The sequence below is a fragment of the Vulpes vulpes genome, unplaced genomic scaffold (genome assembly GCF_048418805.1).
Source record: "Vulpes vulpes isolate BD-2025 unplaced genomic scaffold, VulVul3 u000000671, whole genome shotgun sequence".
Lineage (NCBI taxonomy): Eukaryota > Metazoa > Chordata > Mammalia > Carnivora > Canidae > Vulpes > Vulpes vulpes.
The window spans coordinates 1,112,968-1,134,713 of record NW_027325801.1 but is presented as its reverse complement, the minus strand read 5'-3'; the positions used below and the strand labels follow the sequence as shown (position 1 = coordinate 1,134,713).

The window sequence follows — 21,746 nt, the reverse complement described above, 5'->3', positions numbered from 1 at the left end:
TGTTGTCTATCCGGTCCAGCATGTCATTCAAAGCCATTGTTTCCTTATTGAGTTTCTGCTTAGATTATCCATCCATTGCTGTAAGTGGGGTGTTAAAGTCCCCTACTATTATTGTATTATTATCTTTTTTTATTTTTTAATTTGAAGGAGTTGAAAAATTTTTAAGGATGTTTTCTGTTTTTCCCCCTAAACATGAATCATTCAAGTAAAACCAACTTAACTATAGAAATGTAGCAAAATAAGGGGAAAGAAGCACAATAACCCAAGGGGCAAAGTTTGGGGGAGGGGCAGTCCACATATAACATAGGCATTAATGCTATATGATTCACCTGCTCGGGACAGTCTCCCCAGAAGGCAAGCACAAGGACCCATTTTAAAAGGATATTTTCCCCCCAAACATCCAAGAATGTTTCAACTTAAAGCTTAAGGTTGGGATCCCTGGGTGGCGCAGCGGTTCGGCGCCTGCCCAGGGCGCGATCCTGGAGACCCGGGATCGAATCCCACATCGGGCTCCCGGTGCATGGAGCCTGCTTCTCCCTCTGCCTGTGTCTCTGCCTCTCTCTCTCTCTCTCTCTGTGACTATCATAAAAAAAAAAAAAGCTTAAGGTTAAAAAAAAAGAAAGAGAAAACAAACCGCCACAAACCACCCAACCATAACCACCTTCCTTAATTGATCATATGAGTTTTCATTTTATAAAAAGACTAATAAAAATATTGAAAAAATATTTTCTCATCTTATATTTGTAAAGATAATAGAATTCAGAAGTTTCAAAAAAAAAAAAAAAAGAATTCAGAAGTTTCTTAGAAAACAGACCAGAGGGATCCCTGGGTGGCGCAGCGGTTCGGCGCCTGCCTTTGGCCCAGGGCGCGATCCTGGAGACCCGGGATCGAATCCCACATGGGGCTCCCGGTGCATGGAGCCTGCTTCTCCCTCTGCCTGTGTCTCTGCCTCTCTCTCTCTCTCTCTCTGTGACTATCATAAATAAATAATAAAAAAAATTTAAAAAAAAAAAAAAAAAAAAAAAGAAAACAGACCAGAAACTGTTTTCCAGTTTCCACCCCTGTTGCTGAGAGGATCAGCAGGACTATAAAGTTTGGGATACTGGAGCTTCTGGTGGAGAATGGGATGCCCAACTCAGAAGAACTCAGAAAATATTGGGGTAGGGGGCACATGGGGTGTGGTTAGCAGCACGCCATGGGATACATGGCTGTGCAGAAAAGGGGAACACAAGGAGGTCAGAAAGGCCTTGAACTCCTTGACATACAAAACCGGTTTTTACAAAGATCCAAGCAGTTTGGTCCCAAACTGAGGTGAACACTTCAATGTTTATTCACATGCTTTGTTTTCTTTTTAAAGAATCAAAGTTACCCAAATTAAATCTTTCTGCTATTATTACTACACATGCCTTAAAAAAAAAAAAAAAGGAAGAAGAAGGGCTTTTAAAATCCGGATAAGGGAGAAGAGATCAAAAATCATCAAATTAGTCCTCTTAGCTCCAAATCAAAGTAAGAACAAAACTGTTGGTTTCTAATAGGGAACAAACAAAAATCCAAGTATCGCTCTCCCCTCCCTACCCCAGCCCCCACCCCACACACCAACAACAAATGAGAAACACAGCTAAAGCCTAATGTGTTCTGCTCAAGAGCTGGGCCTGACCCCAGTCTCCTCAGCCGGCCGCCTCTGCCCAGTGGGACGCAGCGCCAGGGATGCTTTCCGCTGGAGTGGGATTCTGCGCAGCTGGCTGCTGGGGGTAGGGGTGGGACGTTTGCAGTCTTGAGGCTCCTCCGTCTTGCTGCTCACCAGCCATCTTCCCGGTGCCCTCTGTGCCCTGGGCAGGGGTTCCCACCAGCATGGCCCCTACTCAGTTGTGGGCTGTAAGTTGTCCTTCTCTTTTCGGTTCTCTGTCCCACTCTTGTCGTCTTCAATCTCCCCTTCCTCCCCACTAAACTTGTCACGGACCCATTTGGGGCTGGGGCTGGATTTCCAGAACATGAACTGGCCTCGACCGCGGCGGAAGGCTCCTCGGCCCCACCGCCACTCACCCACTTCTCACTGCCTTCACCTTCACGGTCATCATGCAGGTAATACTTCTTGCTCTTGGGCGTGTACTCAGGGTCCCACTCCTCCTCCATGTTCCTCTTTTGAAAATCGTTGCTGTTGTAGTTGTTGTTGTTACCAGAGTAGGTGCCTCTGCCCCAGCCTCTCCCTCTGGGCTCGAAATTGAAAGGTCCCGTGAGCCATGCCGTCTCTTTCATTTGGACCCACGAAGTCCTTGGTCCCTAGTCTTGACTTGTCAAAGCCTGTGCTGCTCTCTTCCCTCTCCTCTGTTTCTTCAGTGTACCCTTCTGCTTTGTAGGAGTGGGATGACTGGGAGGAAGAGGAGGAGGACCTGGACTGGCCTAGTGCCCTCTGATGCTTCTTCTGCTTCTTTGATCCTTTATGAGTTTTCTCTGTTTTCTCAGCTAATCTTTCCCTTGAGTGGCTTGAGTCTCGGGAATCCACTGATTCTCTTGATTTACCTTGTTTAAGATCTCTCTCCTTATATTTTTTATGACATTCAATATCAAGGCAGAGGTCAAGAGGATCATCTTGGTATTTTCCCTCAGCCTTGTAGTCAGGTTTCCATGGACTTTTCTTTTTTTTTTTTTTTTTTTTAAATTTTTATTTATTTATGATAGTCACAGAGAGAGAGAGAGAGAGAGGCAGAGACACAGGCAGAGGGAGAAGCAGGCTCCATGCACCAGGAGCCTGATGTGGGATTCGATCCCGGGTCTCCAGGATCGCGCCCTGGGCCAAAGGCAAGCGCCAAACCACTGCGCCACCCAGGGATCCCTCCATGGACTTTTCAATTCATCGTGAGCCAAACCATGTTTGCTGCACGTACTGGGAGAAATGTCTATCCTCCTGTGTACTTCTGGGCTTTTCTTGTTTTTAGCTGCCTCCTGCTCAGTTCCTCTCTTCGGGTATTTAGTAAAACGCTCATGTAATGTCATTTCTGAGGACCCAAAGTTATGCTCTTTTACGTGGTGAACAATGGTCACTATATGCTGGTCAAACAGTTCAGAGGGGCTCCGCTGAGACTGAGCTGACTGTATGTGCTGGAAAATGGAACACAATTCCTGTTCCTTTTTGTTGCTATGGACTAGATCCCAACAAAGCTTGTGTTCCTGAGCCAATAAGCCACTTGGTCTTGCAAGGTCCTCATCAAAAGAGTCCATCCGGACATTGACCTGGGCCTCTCGAGTAATGGAAACGGAAGACTTCCCCATGCAAAAGTCTCCCTTGGCTCCTAACTTCTCTCAGCTCTCAGAGGTCTTTCTCGGGGGAGGTGACGAGCTTTTCTCCTGGACTGCTTTGTAAGCGGTCACTCAGAAATTCTTTTCAGGCATGAACCCTCTGTACCCACTTTCAGTTCTCTTGGGCCCTCCCTCATCCTCCTTTTTTGATCTTTCATAGAAATATTCCTCCTCCAGCTGCTCTGTTTTCCTTCCCTAGAGGTGCATGCATACACCAGGCCTTCCCATTTGCCTGACTTCTCTTCCTGGTTTTTGTTTGCACCTGCTATGACTTTCTTTTTTTTTTTTTTTTTTTGCTATGACTTTCGACATAAAATTGGGTTCATCATCAAACTCCAATTCCTTCCTTCCCTTAGCTTTGTCCTTATCTTGATCATCCATGTCATCCTTATGGAAGTTGGCCATCTTCTCGAAGTCAACTCGAAGCTTATACCTTCTGAGAGACTGGCTACCCCGAAAAGACTTCTCTGTATCAGTTTTGGGAGCAAATGGATCAGATTTCATTTTTACACCACCCAAGCCTGTGTCAGAGAAGCTCCCTTTCTCTTTCATTTTTCTCTTTATTAGTATTGATTTGTTTCTGCACCTTATCTTTTCCATTCTCTGTGTTCTGTTCTTCTAGGTACCTCTTTGTAGCCTCCTTCTTTTGAGACAAGCCATACGTGGAGCCAGTGGCCAGTGGACTCTTACCCACAAGGCTCTTTTTGGATGGACTCAAGGACCCAGAGCTATGATCGAATGGACTTTGGTGTGTTCCAGCCTGGTACCCAGCACCACTCAGCAGAGATGAACCCATCTGGGATGTGTTGGAAAGTGGAGGGCTAGGTTTTGGCACAGGGCTAGGTCGGGGTGAGCACCGCCTCACCACCACAGACTGGAGTGGGCTTTTGGGAACAGGGCTTTGCTCCAGGGGACTCAATTCAGAAACTGCAGAGGCCCGTGATGCAGAACCAGCACTGTAAGTGGTGGCATCTGGCCATGGTTTCGATCTGTCAGATGCTTTTTTATCTTGAGAGGTGCCTCCAGAGAACATCTGCTCTTTGGCCTCATCACCTTGGTTATCCCTGGCAGCCTGAGATGGCCAGCTACCCTTGGAAGAGGACTGTTTCTCCTTTGCAGACTTGCGCTTAGAAGATTCCACTCAGCTGTAGTTGGAGGAAGAATGAGAGGATGAGGAGCACCCTGATCTGTCAGAGGAAGACTTATCGGAGTTTCTAGAATGGCTCCTGGACCTTGGTGAAGGGGACCTTCTCTTTGGGGATGGGGATCCGGGAACGGCCCCACGAGGACTGTATGCTTGCCAGTAGTTCTGCCATTTGAGCGGTAGTTTCCATAGCCTCCTCGGTTATACCATGGATAAAAGCCTTTGTTGCGCCCACGGAAATAATAGGGCCTTCTGTAGCCTCTGTTGTGACCTCGGAAATCCCGATTCTGATATACTCTTGGGTGATTTCTCTCTCTGTTATGAGCTGGAGAATATGATCTGGAACAAGACCTAGAACTCAGCCTGTGCTTCCTTGAACAAGAGACAGATCGACTTTGAGACCGAGACTTCAAAAATGAACGAGAACGAGACCTTGATGCAAATCTTGAGCGAGAAGTTAGAGATCCAGACTTGGATTTGTTTGTATTGGACATCTCTGAAGAGAGCGTCACTTTTCAATTATACCTTATTTGAACAATGATTCAACTTGCACCGGATCCTAGATACCACCACAAAAGAACACTGGCATGGTCACTGGCTCCTCCAATTTACAAAGTCAGGATACAATTCTGGGCCCACCACAGCGATCACAGCTGCAGCCTTGCAATAGCACAACCGGCCCCTATTATTGTATTATTATCAATGAGTTCCTTTATGTTTGTTATTATTTTATATATCTGGGTGTCCCCATTTGGGGTGCATAAATATTTACAATTGTTAAATCTTCTTCTTGGATAGACCTCTTAATTATGATATACTTCCCTTTTTCGTCTTTAGTTTAAAATCTAGTTTGTCTGATATAACTGTTGCTGTTCTGACTTTCTTTCAATGTCCATTTGCATGATAAATGTTTTCTCATTCCCTCACTTTCAATCTGCAGGTGTCTTTAGTTCTAAAATGAGTCTCCTGGAGGCAGCATCTAGGTGTGTTTTATTTTTTCATTCTGACACCCTGTCTTTTAATTGGAATGTTTAGTTCATTTGCATTCTGAGTACTTATTGATAATTTATTGCCTTTTTATTACATGTTTTATCATTGTTTCTAGAGATTTTCTGTTTCTTTCTTGTCTTTGTCACTTTGGTCTTTTCTTTCCGCTCAAAGAGTCCCCTTTAATATTCTTTTGCAGGGCTGATTTAGTAGTCACAAACTCCTTTAGTTTTTGTTGACTGGAAAACTCTTTATCTCTCCTATTCTGAATGACAGTCTACTGGATAGAGTATCCTTGGCTGCAGATTTTTCCCACTTAGCACTTTGAATATATCATGCCACTTTCTTCTGGCATGCAAAGTTTCTGTGAAGAGATCTGCAGCTAGCCTAATGGGCCTTGCCTTATAAGTTAGGTACTTCTTTTGTCTTGATGCGTTTAGAATTTTTTTCCCTTATCACTATATTTTGCAAATTTAAGTGAAACATGTCTTGGTGTTGGCCTGTTTTTGTTGATTTTGATGTGAGTTCTCTGTGCCTCATGGATCTGGATATCTGTTTCCTTCCCCAGATTAGGGAAGTTTTCAGCTATTATTTCCTCAAATAAGTTTTCTGCCCCCTTTTCTCTCTTCTTCTTCTACCGGAACTCCTAAAATATGAATGTTGTTACATTTTATGGAGTCACTGAGTTTCCTAAGTCTATTCTCATGTTGCTGTAATTCTTTCTCTCTTTTGTTCAGCTTTATTATTTTCCATTATTTTGTATTCTATATCATTATTCATTCCTCTGCTTCTTCCAACCTTGTGGTCATAGCATCCAGTCTGTTTCTAATTTGAGTTATTGCATTTTTCATTTCTGATTGATCCTTTTTTAACTCTTCTATTCTCTGCAGTAAGGGCCTCCCTGAAGCCTTCCAGTCTTTTCTCAAGCCTAGTAAGCATCCTTAGATTGTCGCTTTAAATTCTCCATCAGGCATGTTATTTCTGTTTCATTTAGATCTCTGGCCATGATTTTATCTTGTTCTCTCATTTGGGATAAATTCCTCCATCTCAATATTTTGCCTAAGTCTCTGTCTTCTCTGTGTTGGAAAACCCTGTTGTGTTTCCTTCTCCTGAGAGCACTGGCTTTATGAAGAAGAGGTCATATAGTGTCCATGGTGCTTCAGGGAGTGTCTCTGCTGTGTGATGCATATACTCTGCTGCCCTATCCTTTAGGCCAGTCGTCTGCAGAGGTTCCCCTTACCTGCAGTGCAAAACATTTGGTCCCTGGCCAGAATGTGGAGAATTTTAACTGGGCGTGCTCTGGTCTGCTTGTTAAAAGAGACCTGATACTACTTCCACTAGAAACGAAGCCCCGCAGAACTCTCTAGTGGGGAAACATGGTGTGGGGTTTCCATAGATCTTCCAGGGAAGGTGCCCACTGTGCTGAGACTGAGGCAAGCTTGACTGGGAAGGGCAGTATGCCCAGAGTGCAGGTGGGTGGGACTTAATGTAAGCAGGTTAGGCAGCCAGAGTTGGTGCTGAGCTGCTTTCTTCAGGTGACTCTGTTTATGCTGAGGGACATGGCAAGGGAAAGGGAACTGGCACTGGCTGGCTCCTTTGTCCCTGGAAAAGTGTCTCCCTGAACTCTGCCCCTCAGGACCGGCTTTGAGAAGAGTAAATAATCTCCCCTTGTGTACCCCAAGAATTCTTTAGATCACTGTTTCCTACCCCTGGGTTATTTGCCTATCTTTTCTCCAGGAGTAGGGCTGCACCCTCAGGGGTCTATCCCAGCCAAGTCCCAGGTGATGAGTTTTAATAGACAATACTAAAAGCCAATCCACAAAATGGAAAAAAATGATAATGTGAACTTCCTAAACTTAAAACATCTACTCTGTAAAAGTAGAAGGTCTGTGAGAGACCTTGCTCAGAAAACTAAAAGGCAACCCATAAACTGGGAAAATATTTGCAAAATATATATCTGATAAAGAATTTGTATGCAAAATATACCAAAAAAACTCTCAGAACTCAACAATAAGGAAACCACCTAATTGATAATCGGTAAATATCTGGACAGATGCCTGGACAAAGAAGATAAACAGATACCAAGTACACATACAAAAATATGTCTGACATCATCATTAGGAAATTACAAATTAAAACAACAGTGAGGGGGATCCCTGGGTGGCGCAGCGGTTTGGCGCCTGCCTTTGGCCCGGGGCGCGATCCTGGAGACCCAGGATCGAGTCCCACGTCGGGCTCCCGGTGCATGGAGCCTGCTTCTCCCTCTGCCTGTGTCTCTGCCTCTCTCTCTGTATGTGTGACTATCATAAATAAAAAAAAATTTAAAAAATAAAAAAAAAATAAAACAACAGTGAGATAGCACTGAACATCTAAATGCCAAAGTCCAAAAAACGAGGATACCAATTACTGGAAGATGAAGAACGACAGGAACACTCCTTCACACTGAGGGAAATGCATGAACAGCCTCTATGGAAAGCAGTTAGGCAGTTTTTTCCAAAGCTAAATAAGTCCCATCTTAGGATCCAACCATTGCAATTCTAGTATTTAGACAACTGCTTTGAAAATTATTTCCAAACAAAAACTAGCATGCAGCTATGCACAGAAGCTCTATTCATAATGGTTAAAAACACAAATCAAAATTTCCTTCAATAGATGAATTCATAACCAACCATGTGAAGGAAGCAGAATACACTACCTCCAAATATGCCTATATTGGGGCTGATTAATTTTAAGAAACAGCAGACAGAGGAGAATCTCTGAAAAACCAGGTAGAGGTTGCTGTTTGATGAGGGACACTTATAAATGAAAGCTCCATTTGTAAGTGTGTCTCCCTCTCTCCCTCTCCATACCAGAAACAGAGGAATGACAATCTCAAGAAACTTTTATCAAAAAAAGGCACAGGGGCAGCCTAGATGGCTCAGTGGTTTAGTGCCACCTTTGGCTCAGGGTATGATCCTGTAGACCCAGGATTGAGTCCCACATCAGGCTCCCTGCATGGAGCCTGCTTCTCCTTCTGCCTCTGCCTCTCTCTCTCTGTCTCTCGTGAATAAATAAATAAATAAAATTTTAAAAAAGAGAGAAGACACAGGCTTAAATCTGTATAACAAACATACCCTCATTTTCTGTGCTCACCTGATAACATCCCTTACTGGCCTTCCCACCACCCAAAATCATTTCGTCTTTTTTTTTTAAGATTTATTTATTTATTTGGGGGGGATGCATGTGTGGAGGGAAGGGGAGAGTCAGAGGAAGAGAGAGTGTGAATCAGGCTCTCCACTTGGCATCTCATGCAGAGCTCAATCCCATGACCCTGAGACCCATGAACCTGAGCCAAAACCAAGATTCAGAGGCCCAATCAACTGCACCACCCAGGAGCCCCAATTTTGTCTTTAGATGAAGATGGCATTTAGGGTGATGACTCAGCCACTTTGAAGAGTTACTCCATTTTTCTGGGTATCTCCCATGTATATTAAACTTCTATTTGTTTTTCTTCTATTAATCTATTTACCAACAAAAAGAAATAAACCATCATCCAACAAAGACATAGATGAATCTTACATGTATTTTGCTAAGTCAAAGAATCCAGTCTGAAAAGTCTGAAAAAGCTAAACAGTTTGTAGGACATTCTGGAAAAGGCAAAACTACAGAGATAATAGGGATCATGGAGTGGGGGACTGAGGTATGCCATGATACTTTAATGATAGATACTGGTCAGTATTTGTTTATCAAAATCCTAACTTTTTTGCATCATAAAGGATAGTCATAATCTACTCAAGTTATTTAGGATGTGGGAATGTCACAGGATGGTGTATGGGCCAAGGGCAGGCCACCCTGAATGTGCCACTTTGGCGTATTGATTATTTTATTTATTTATTTATTTTTGACCCTGTATTGATTATTTTAAATAAAACTTACTTAAGAAAAAAAAAAGAGAGGGGATCCCTGGGTGGCGCAGCGGTTTGGCGCCTGCCTTTGGCCCAGGGCGTGATCCTGGAGACCCGGGATCGAATCCCACATCGGGCTCCCGGTGCATGGAGCCTGCTTCTCCCTCTGCCTGTGTCTCTGCCTCTCTCTCTCTCTCTGTGACTATCATAAATAAATAAAAAAATTTTTAAAAAATTTTTAAAAAAAAGAAAAAAAAAGAGGTGGGGCGCCTGTGTAGCTCAGTCAGTTAAGTGACTGACTTGATTTCAGGGTTGTGAGATCAAGCCCCATATCAGGCTCTGCCCTGGGCATAGAACCTGCTTAAGATTTTCTCCCTCCCTCAGTTCTTCCCTCCCTCTCTCCTTGGCTGTAAAAGAATTAAATTAAATCAAATTAAATTAAATTAAAGAGAGTCTATGTAAGAGAGACTCTGTACCTCTGGAAGCAGGAAATAAATCCCCATATGAAGATCTCCCTGTGTCAGGAGGTAGAGACTTCCTTATCACCAGAGATGGGAAATTTATTTTATTTTATTTTTTTTGAGATGGGAAATTTAAAGCTTAGAAGGCTGTATAAACAATTGTTATTATTTTTTATTAATTTACTACCTCAGCCCATAGTCTGTTTAGAATTCCTTACTTTCCATAGTTCCACTATTGTATACATTGCTGCTATAAACATTGGGATCCAGGTGCCCCTTTGGATCACTACATTTATATTTTTGGGGTAAATAAGTCATAATGCAATTGCTGCATCATAGGGTAACTCTATTTTTAACTCTTTGAGGAACCTCCATACTGTTTTTCCAGAGTGGTGGTGCCAGCTTACATTCCCACCAGCACTGTAAGACGGTTCCCCTTTCTCTGCATCATCGCCATTTGTTGTTTCCTGACTTGTTACTTTTAGCCATTCTGACTGGTGTGAGGTGGTATCTCATTATGGTTTTGATTTTTATTTCCTGGATGCTGAGTGACGCGGAGCATTTTTCATGTGTCTGTTGGCCATTTGTATGTAGCTAAACTATGGAAAGGGCCCAGATGTCCATCAATAGATGAATAGATAAAGAAAATGTGGTATATACACAGTGGAATATTACTTAACCATGAAAAAAGGAAAAAGAAATCTTGCCATTAGCAATGATGTGAGTGTACTATGCTAAGTGAAATAAGTCAATCAGAGAAAGCAATTATCATATGATTTCACTCATATGTGGGATTTAAGAAACAGAATAGAGAAACATAGAAGAAGGGAGAGAAAAATAAAACAAGACAAAATCAAAGAAGGAGATAAACCATAAAAGAGATTCTTAACTACAAGAGACAAACTGAGGGCTGCTGGAGGAGTGGAGTTGGGAGAATGGGGTAGCTGGGTGATGGGCATTAAGGAGGGCAAGTGATGCGCAGCCCAATGTGGCTCAGCAGTTGAGCGCTGCCTTCGGCCCAGGGCATGATCCTGGAGACCTGGGATCGAGTCCCACATGGGGCTCCCTGCATGGAGCCTGCTTCTCCCTCTGCTTGTGTCTCTGTCTTTCTCTCTCTCTGTGTCTCTCATGAATAAATAAATAAAATCTTAAAAAAAAATCTTGGAAAAAAAAAAAAATCTTGGGCAAGTGATGTAATGAGCACTGGGTGTTACATACAATTGATGAATCACTGATCTCTACCCCTGAAACTAATAATACACTATATGTTAATTAACTGAATTTAAATAAAATTTAAAAATTTTTAAATGAACTCCTTACCAGTTGAAGCTCCCAAGGTTAAGTTTTCTTGTCCTGTGAATTTGTCACAGGTTTATTTTCTCTTTGTCCAAAAAGTTTAGAAACTGGGTGCTTTGGTATTTCTTTAGGTGTCAATTTCATTATTGGACCTCTAAGTGTACACAATTAAACTTTGTTTTTGTTTTCCTCCTGTTAATCTGTCTCATGTCAATGTAATTCCTAGTCCTACTGGAAGAACCTTAGAATGAGGAAAATTTCTTTCTCCCCTTCAGTGGAATACAGACTGTGACAAATAACCTAACTGTATTAGAAACACATGGATGGGGGAAAAAAGCCCTCATTGTAGATTGTTTAACAAAAGGCAAAAAAAAAAAAAAAAAAAAAAAAAAAAAGGCAATGACCTAAGTAACTTTGGAAATGCATGGAATCTATGCACTAAAAAAAAAAAAGTACTGTATGTATACAGTGGGCCCTGTTTCTTGCAATTCTTTCCCAAGGGTGGTAGCTAATAGTTCTGAAAATGCCACATCTGTAATCTGTAAAAAATGAATTAAATAATTGCCAGGTGGTGGGAGCCAGGCTTCTCACTGTTGTAGTAGGAAGTTACAGATCTGCAAAGCGAGAAAAGTCACAATATCCATGTGATGATGGACCAGGTAGGAAATATCATTATAAACTCATCTTTCACTAAATATAGATATGGACAGTTCCACATAGAAATCTTTATAAGTAGGTATGTTTACACAGGTTGGAATATGTGCACATATTTCCTTGCATTGTCTGCTGAGCACATTTAGTCCTCATGTAAGACTTTAATACCATTCTCTAATAAAGAACCAGGGAGCAGCCCAGGTGGCTCAGCGGTTTAGCGCTGCCTTCAGCCTAGGGTCCTGGAGACCCGGGATCGAGTCCCATATCAGGCTCCCTGCATGGCTCCTGCTTCTCCCTCTGCATGTATCTCTGCCTCTCTCTCTATCTCTCTGTGTCTCTCATGAATAAATAAATAAAATCTTAAAAAAAAAAAAAAAAGGAACCAGGGCTCTTTGAAAAATTGCCGACACTCGGACTAAGACAGTAAATGTAGGAGCCAGGATTATCTTGAAGTATCAGAAAGTAAGGAAGAACCAAGAAAAAGAATCCACAAAGATGGAATTATGTCAAAGGAAAACAGGAATCGGGATCCCTGGGTGGCGCAGCGGTTTGGCGCCTGCCTTTGGCCCAGGGCGCGATCCTGGAGACCCGGGATCGAATCCCACATCAGGCTCCCGGTGCATGGAGCCTGCTTCTCCCTCTGCCTGTGTCTCTGCCTCTCTCTCTTTCTCTCTGTATGACTATCATAAATAAATAAAATAAAAAATTTAAAAAAAAAAAAAAAAAGGAAAACAGGAATCAACGGAAAGCATTCTCAGTAGCCAAAGCAGGAATGAACCAGCAGCCAAACAGCAGTGCGGGAGTACGATCAACAGCCTAAAATGACTACCCAAGAGTCCATGCTAGTAAACATAAATGATTATTTATAAAGGAAACCACAATGGGACACCTGGGTAGCTCAGCGGTTGAGTGTCTGCCTTTGGCTCAGGGTGTGATCCTGGAGTCCCAGGATCCAGCCCCACATCAGGGTCCCCTGCAGGGAGTCTGCCTGTGTCTCTGCCTGTGTGTCTCTCATGAATAAGTAAAATATTTAAAAAAAAGAAAACCACAAGCACAAAAATGGAGTCACCTGTGTTAAGAGCCCCAGGTCAGCATATGGTTTCACTCATACGTGGAATATAAGAAATAGTGAAAGATATTATAAGGGAAAGGAGGGGAACTGAGTGGGAAAAATTAGAGAGACAACCCATGAGAGACTCCTAACTCTGGGAAACAAAGTGTTGCAGAAGGGGAGGTGGGTGGGAGGATGGGGTAGCTGGGTGACGGGCACTGAGGGGAGGATACTTGATGGGATGAGCACTGGGTGTTATATGTTGGCAAATTGAATTTAAATTAAAATTAAAAAATAAAATTAAAAATAAAAATAAAGAGACTCAGGTCAGTGAATCAAAATTTAATACCTAAACTAAATGCAGTTTCACACACATACCCCATGTAACCTTTAACCAGTCAACCTGGAAAATGTATTGAATGGCCCCTTTGTTCCCCTTAGGATGATGACCTTGCCTAATGTCGGGAGCGGTCCCGCGGTGCGAGGCAGGATTCCAAGCTGAGCTGAGACTCCTCGACCCCCAGCCAACCTGCAGGCATGCGGTGCCAGGCTGGGGGGCCACGAGCCAACCCGCAGCTATGCGGTGCCAGGCGAACCAACCTGCAATTATGCAGTGCTAGGCGGGGTTGCGAGTTGAGCAAAAAGTTCCTTTGATGTGCCTGACCAACCTGCGGGTATTGCATTTGACTCTCCCTCGCTTGAGGAAGTGAAAATGCTTGCTGACGGGGTCTGTGAAAAGCTACTTAGGCAGGGTCACTAAAGATCAAGCTAGAAATAGATTTAATCATCCTATGGCGCCAGCCTGGGGCTTCTTTTTTTTTTTTTTTTTTTTTTATGATAGTCACAGAGAGAGAGAGAGAGGCAGAGACACAGGCAGAGGGAGAAGCAGGCTCCATGCACCGGGAGCCCGATGTGGGATTCGATCCCGGGTCTCCAGGATCACGCCCTGGGCCAAAGGCAGGCGCCAAACCGCTGTGCCACCCAGGGATCCCTGGGGCTTCTAATTGAACTCCCTGCTGTGCTTGACCAATCCACTTGGGTGGCGCATGACCCTTCCCCTTATACTACAAGGAAGTGGTTAGCAAAAATACTTTAGCAAGCAAACCTGTTTTCCTTGAATTAAGACTATGTCACTGTCACATGATCATATAATCATTGTGCATCAGCATTTTAATCAATAACAGGATGTCTTAGTTATTCTTAGATTGTCCTATGTGATTGTTTTGGATTGTGCTTGTTATGAATTATGCTTCCTCTTAAAGGATATATAAGCGCTTGCCTGTGATAATAAACTTTGTCCATTGTGGCTATCAGCTGCATGGAACCTCCTATCCCATGAACTTTTAGTTTCTTGTTTATTTCTCATCCCCTTGCCCTCGGTTCCTGAATCCGGACCTTCTCGCGCCGGCCGCGACAGCCTAAAACAATGCATCCTTTGCTAATAATTTCCTTTTTTCAATACCCTCTCTACTTTTAAAAATATTTCCTTCCCTACAACTCAAAGAAGCTCCTTTCTATTTGCTAGATGGGATGATGCCCATTTCATGAATTGTTTCATGAAGTCATTGTGATCTTTTAAATTACTTGGTTGCATTTTCATCAACATATTACAAGGGGTTTTTTTTTTGTTCTTTTTTATTTACAATTTTTTAAAGATTTTATTTGTTCATGAGAGACAGAGAGAGAGAGAGAGAGGCAGAAATACAGGCAGAGGGAGAAGCAGGCTCCATGCAGGGAGCCCAATGTGGGACTCGATCCTGGGTCTCCAGGATCAGGCCCTGGGCTGAAGGCGGTGCTAAACCTCTGAGCCACCAGGGCTGCGCTATTACAAGGTTTTTTTTACAAATGGGTTGAATAGACCTCTCCTACTAAATAGTCCAAATAATAGATATGTGCACTTAGCCATCATCCATCAAGGGGTGGAGCTAACTCCCCTCTCCTAAAAGTGTGCGCTCCACATAGTATTTTCCTGCTTAAGAAGACACACCATACACACATGGGAAAGAGTAACCTCATGGTAGGGAAGCCTGACCAACACTGCTTCAGCCAGGTGACCGTTAACAGAGACAGTGACAAGTGGCCTCCAGAGCATGTTCCCTTGATACAAAATGATGACAGAGTACTTTACCTCTGTGATCTGCTTCCTCAGAACCATAATCCTAGTTTAATTATGAGGAAAACACCAAGTAAATCCCAATGCAGGACTTTTTACAAAATACCTGAGCAGTTCTCCTCAATACTGCCGAGGTCATTGAAACAAGGTGAGTCATATACTGTCACAGCCAAGAAGAGCCTAAAGAGACACTATGACCATAGGTCACGTGGTACCCTGCATGGGATCCTGGAGCAGGAAAACATAGAACAGAGAGATCTGAATTAAATATTGACTTTTAGTAAATAATAACCTTTCAATATTTGTTCATCAATTGAGACAATTCTTTGAAAATTAGAAAGAGAGTAGAAATTAAAGGTCAAGGGGGATCCCTGGGTGGCGCAGCGGTTTGGCGCCTGCCTTTGGCCCAGGGCGCGATCCTGGAGACCCGGGATCGAGTCCCACGTCGGGCTCCCGGTGCATGGAGCCTGCTTCTCCCTCTGCCTGTGTCTCTGCCTCTCTCTCTCTGACTATCATAAGTAAATAAAAATTTAAAAAAAAAAAAAAAAAAAAAAAAAAAAAGAAATTAAAGGTCAAATAAGAGAAACTTATTGCATCAGACTGGAAGCCTAGAGGAAATGAGTGATTTCTTAGTAAACGTACACATTAATAAGATGGATCCTAAAATGAGGGAAAACAAACAAACAAAAAAGGTTAGTTGGCCATTCAGGGACCTCTCCCTCCTGCTGGTTCTCCTCCCATTGTTCTGGGGTTTTCCTCCCAGGAATAGAGAAGGAACAGGTACAGAGCTGTTCTAGAGCTCCCCTGAGGTGACCTCACTCACTGTCTTGTCACCCCCAGCCAAGTGAGGACACACTGTGCACAGGGAATCTCAGGGACTATTGATCCCGATGTGTTGGCTGGCACTTTTTGGATGGCAAGGGACTGGACACACTTACTGAAGTAAAAGAAATTAATATTTTTAAATGGTAGAAATAAATTATTACTTGCAAGAGGTAAGTTAAGAATGGGTTTGGAGGGGCAGCCCTGGTGGCTCAGCGGTTTAGTGCTGCCTTCAGCCCAGGGCCTGATCCTGGAGACCAGGGATCAAGTCCTATGTCGGGCTCCCCGCATGGAGCCTGCTTCTCCCTCTGCCTGTGTCTCTGCCTCTCTCTCTGTGTGTGTGTCTCCCATTAATAAATAAATTAAATCTTTTTTTTTTTTTTAAAGAGTGGGTTTGGACCTGACAGTACCAGGGGCTCACACTCTCACAATGTGACCTGGACCGTCTCCAATCCTCCATCCTAAGTGCTCTGGGGGTGACCCCATTCACAGACATGGTCTCTCTCACTGCATCTGGAGCCTCCAGCAACTCCAGGCTGGCATCCCCTCATTGTCTAGTCTACTGGGAAGCGTTTCTCCTTCCCTTGAGTTCCAAGAAGTCACAGATTTAAATATCTTTGGGCTTGGGGCACATTCTCATCCTTGAAACCATCTGAGCACCCAGAGGATGGAGCATGGGATTGCCTAGATTTGGATCATACACCTATCTTCAAGATGGGTGGAACACAGGGTCTATACTCTGGAACTCTTTGGTTGGGAGACAGATAATTTTATTGCTCAGTGAATCAGTGAGAGGTTTGAGGATTATTCCACAGCCCAGAATCCACATTTGGCATGCTTTTGATCCCGGGTCTCCAGGATCACGCCCTGGGCCAAAGGCAGGCGCAGTTCCTGGGTTGTACATGTGGCTCTCCAAGACCATGCAGCCTCAGGAAGAAACTGCCCGCTGGGAGACACGGTTGGTCCTATATTCTTGATTCCTTATGAATATGCATGTCAAAAGTTACACTATAACTGGGAGGCCAAAGGATTGCAGGGCCAGTCTGTGGTATGGTTATTCACAATAGGAATATATTCACAATGTTTGGAGGGTAAGAGGTTGTAAGGAAGGAGGTTATTTGTCTCAACCACACAGGTGTTGGGAATAGAAACATCCCAAAGGGCTGTCTACACAGCTCATGGACCTGTTAAATTCCCTAGTAACTGGCCACAAGGATTGTCAAGACCGAGGCTGGCCTGAGCTGGAGGACCACAGATGCCTGCCTGGATGGTTGGAAGCCAAGGACTGTCCTTTCTGAGACCTGACTGTCTAGTGCTGATCACTCAACTAGGACGGAGGATCCAGCTGTCGCTAGGAGAGCAGCACCAGCCCGCAAGAATAGACTGCCCATGGTAGGTTTTCTGGTAACCCGTAGGCCACTGCACCCAGTCCTTTATAAAGTCACACACATCTACTGCTTGCCCCCATGGGTCAGGTCTTTGCTGGAAACTTGGGCTGCCTAGGCAGAGAGGAGCTGGCAGATGGGAGGGTAGAAGGACTGTGCATGATCTTGAGGCCTTCCAAAACCCTCATCTGGGGTTAAGTTGAATTTCAAATAGTGACCAGGAAGATATTGCACTCTTCTTTTATTACAGCCCAACATTGAGAGCGAAAACCCAATGTTCCAACTTAATCGCTAATACAAATGTGATCAATCGTGAGTCCTGTCCATCCTAGGCCCAGTTAGAGGTGAGATAGAGGATAGGGAATAGGGCCATGTACGCTAAAACCAAACTCTGACCTAGACACTGACCCTGACCCTGACCCAGAGGGTGAACAAGACCCTGACCCAAACCCTGACCTGAAACAGACCCTGACCCAGGCTCTGACAATGACACTGACTCTGAGCCAGACCCTGATCCTGATCTCAAGCCTGCCGCTAGTATTTCCATTCCTTATCACAAATATATGGATGTGGGGTGGCTCAGCAGTTGAGCACCTGCCTTCAGCCCAGGGCGTGATCCTGGAGTCCCGCTTCCAGCTTCTCTTTGGAAGAAGAAGAGCCTGCTTCTCTCTCTGCCTACGTCTCTGCCAATCTGTGTGTGTGTCTCATGAATAACTAAATAAAATCTTTTTTAAAAAACCCAAATATATGGATGTGAACATAAATGTTCAACTGTTGCATATCATGAATGATCCTTATAGAATTTTGTGTGCACAATATAATTATTCCTGTCTTTTTACAATTGAGGATTAGGGATTGAAGTGTTCTTGCATGTAGTTTGCATCAAAAACACTTCAGCTTTGTTTCTTGTTGTAATTGTTTTATTTTTCAATTTGACTTTACCTTCCATTACACAATGATACCTTTCTTCAGCATCGCCTGCACTTGGGGAACACCCAGATTAAAAGTAGTGCTGGAAAAAAAAAAAAAAGTAGTGCTGGAGAGGAAGCTTTCTTGAAGAATAACAGAAGATATCTGGCATAATATGTCATTCTGAACTATGGGAACACTCAAAGAAGCTGTCTCAAAGAAGCTATTTTCAAATACATATATTACAGATCATGTCATAATTAGATGAGGACTTTTTATCAATTACTTAAACATAAGCGTTGAAACCTGAAACATTCTTCAATGGTAGCATGAGCCTCGGGAATTTAGCAAGGTAATACAGGGTTCATTAATTAAATATGAAATTTCAAGTGTTAATTGTGACATTTGCCTTTTGCTCAGCACTGAGATTTTATTTTGCTCTTTTAAAGATTTTTAAATTTTATTTACTGGAGAGAGTGTGTGTGTGTACAACTGGGAGGAGGGGCAGAGGGAGAAGCAGACTCCCTGCTGAGCATGAAGCCTGGCACAAGGCTCAATCCCAAGACTCTGACATCAATGACTTGAGCTTAAGTCAGACACTTAACTGAGCCACTGAGGTGCCCCAAGATTTTATTTTTCTTGACTAATTTTCCCAAACATGGGTTCTGATTTCATTTAACTACTCTCAATATATAAACTGAGGGTGCTTCTTGCAGGTACTTTAAAAAGCTACAGGGATCCCTGGGTGGCGCAGCGGTTTGGTGCCTGCCTTTGGCCCAGAGCACGATCCTGGAGACCCGGGATCGAATCCCACATCGGGCTCCCTGCATGGAGCCTGCTTCTCCCTCTGCCTGTGTCTCTGCCTCTCTCTCTCTCTCTCTCTCTCTCTCTCTCTGTGACTATCATAAATAAATAAAAATTTAAAAAAAAAGCTACAGATTTCTAGTCTGGAGGAAAACCTTAACTCTTGTCCAACTATCAGATATTATAACTACTGTGATATCCCTCAGAGCTATGACAAAATACCTCACCTGTTACTGTTCAGACTCCCTATGGGTCTGTATGCAGGAAAAACTAGGTCCTAGGAAAATCTCCCTAAATCTCTGCCTTTAATGATAGCCCTTCTAATCCATGTGGGGAAATGCCCAACCAGACAGCCACGCACCTGCGCAACATCCCTCCCCATCTCCCAGGGGAGAGCCATGTAATTACAGGTAAGGTTTCATTATTCAGTCATCATTTATTCATACATTTAATTAATTCACCTAATAATTCCTAAAACTTAATAATTCCACTATGTAATCAGTAAATTATCCATTTGCCTTGGAATGCCCTCACCACCCACCTTGCCTGGTTAATTCCTACTCAGTCACTTTCCATCTTGAAAACATCGCACTTGAACAAAATTTTCCTTGTTGATTTAACAAATCAAATGAGGCTACCAAAAATGTTCTGCAAGGTTTTGATGTCTCAGAAATGGCAAGATTCAACAGGCTGAAGAGACCTAGGAGCTGTCCAGCTACTGAAAAATATGCTACATGACACCTAAGAGCAGCCATGGATCCTTTAAATTAGTCAAATGTCTCTTTTGTATAAGAAGTGATAGGAAGCCCAGAGAAACATCAAGAGGGTTAAACAAGCTTGAGGCTTAGTAAGCCTCCCAGACATCATCCAGATCACACAACAGAACTGGCCTCCAAACTGTACAGGAAATTAGTGCCACCCCAAAACCCTATCAATAGCATCGTTCAGAGACGACAATGGGACAAGGACACTACCACACTGCTCTTGGTAATAAATGAGGGGAAACTGCCATCTTATGGCAATTAAAGTTGACAGAACAGTTTTGTTTTTTATTAGGACTTTATATTGTTTAAACTTACAGTAGACATTCACTTGGGGGATAATAAGTTAATGCATATTGTCCCAGTGAAAGTAAAGGTAAATATATTTTAAACTTAGGAAGATTTGCAACTGGTGATTTTGCTTTTATTCTTTTTTGATGTAATAGGAAATTTTTCAAATATAGTGAAGAGAATGGTGTGATGAATGCCATGTACACATCATTTAGACTCAATAATTAGCCATATTTGCTTCACATTTTTGTATTGTAAAATATTGTAAATCACAGACATAACAACACTGCACATGTAAATATTTCAGTATGCACTTCTAAAACTACCAACCAATACAATTTTCCACAGAACTACAATACCATTTCTGAACCCAACAAAATCAACAATTCTCACACATCATCAGTATTCGGTCAGGAGGGGTTTTCCAAAGAACAATTAACATGAGAGGGCATACTGAAGACATAACCAGGAGAAATGAAATTTGCAAGTCTAAGAATCTATTATAGTATCCTTATGGAAGACAACAAAATAAATACCTCCCTGTACACTGAAGAGAAATAGAGGAAATATTTTTGTCCATAAAATTATCAGGGAATGGGCAATGTAAACTTAAAACTATGCATGAAGGACCTTCCCCGTAGCTATGTGTAGAAATATGTCCAAATGTTCTGTGACTGTTTTGTTGGCGGGAATGTGTTAAGAATTACTGAACCTGAGACATTACACCTCTGTTTTCTCATAGATGCAGACAGACCACTGTGTGAAGTGTCCAATCACTATGCAAACAGTAAGAAAGGTTGCCACCCCCTCAAAGGGTGTAATCAGATAGGTTTTGGAGGAAAGCTCTGGCCAGCACAACTCTCTCCTTCTTTCTTCTCACAGCTGTGATATTTGAGGGCTTTGTGCAGCTCTGAGTCGAGGTCAACAACAATCCCTCAGCTACATCCTCCTCATCTCCCTCACCCTGTGCTCCTTCTGCTCCTTACTCTTCATTGGCCACCTGCATCCGCTGGCAATCCACATTTAGTGTGTGTACTATAAGTCTTTCCACTGTTTTGCCCAAAACTATCACTGTGGTCATGGCTTTCAGGTTCACGTCACCTGGGAGAAAAATGAAGTGTGGATCAGTGTCATGGGGCATCTACTTCTGGCATTTCCATCTGCTCCCTGATTCAAGCGACTCTAATCTGGCTAGGAAGGTCTCCAGGCTCCCCTAACACATACACTCTGAGCCGAGATATTCAATCCGTTCCAAAATTCTACCAATCTTTCCCTACCAGGTGTGCAGTGGATCTCCTTTTACATTCCATTTCTCAAACCACTTCTCTGTCACCAAGCTTTAATTCATTTTCTCTATTTTCCTGTTACAAAAGTCTTTCCCACACTCCAGTCTTGAACAAGTCTTTCTACTTTTCCCTCAGCATTCCTTTTTTTTTTTTTTTTTAATTTTTTTTATTTATTTATGATAGTCACACAGAGAGAGAGAGAGGCAGAGACACAGGCAGAGGGAGAAGCAGGCTCCATGCACCGGGAGCCCGACGTGGGATTCGATCCCGGGTCTCCAGGATCGCGCCCTGGGCCAAAGGCAGGCGCCAAACCGCTGCGCCACCCAGGGATCCCTCCCTCAGCATTCCTAAAGGTTAGTTTACAGCTTTATATCTTCTACTCCTCTGGAATTCACTATCAAGAATTGCAAGAAACTAACATTCCTTTCTAAGGAAAACAACAGGGCTGAGTGTCACCTGTTTCTGAAGCTCCCCCTTGAGGGCATCCACATGACCAGAGGCGGAGGGACAACTGAGCCCAGGACTCCAAGGGCAGAACTGGAGCGATTTTTCAGGCCCAGGAGCCCGGCTTTTGGTGAGTCCCACAGGAGTGGTACAGCAA

The 21,746-nt window shown here is 43.2% G+C and overlaps 1 pseudogene; it reads right to left on the bottom strand.

Annotated features, from left to right (window-relative positions):
• Positions 1-824: 824 nt before the first annotated feature.
• LOC112911198 (thyroid hormone receptor-associated protein 3-like) lies at positions 825-9,359 on the bottom strand (annotated as a pseudogene).
• Positions 9,360-21,746: the final 12,387 nt, after the last annotated feature.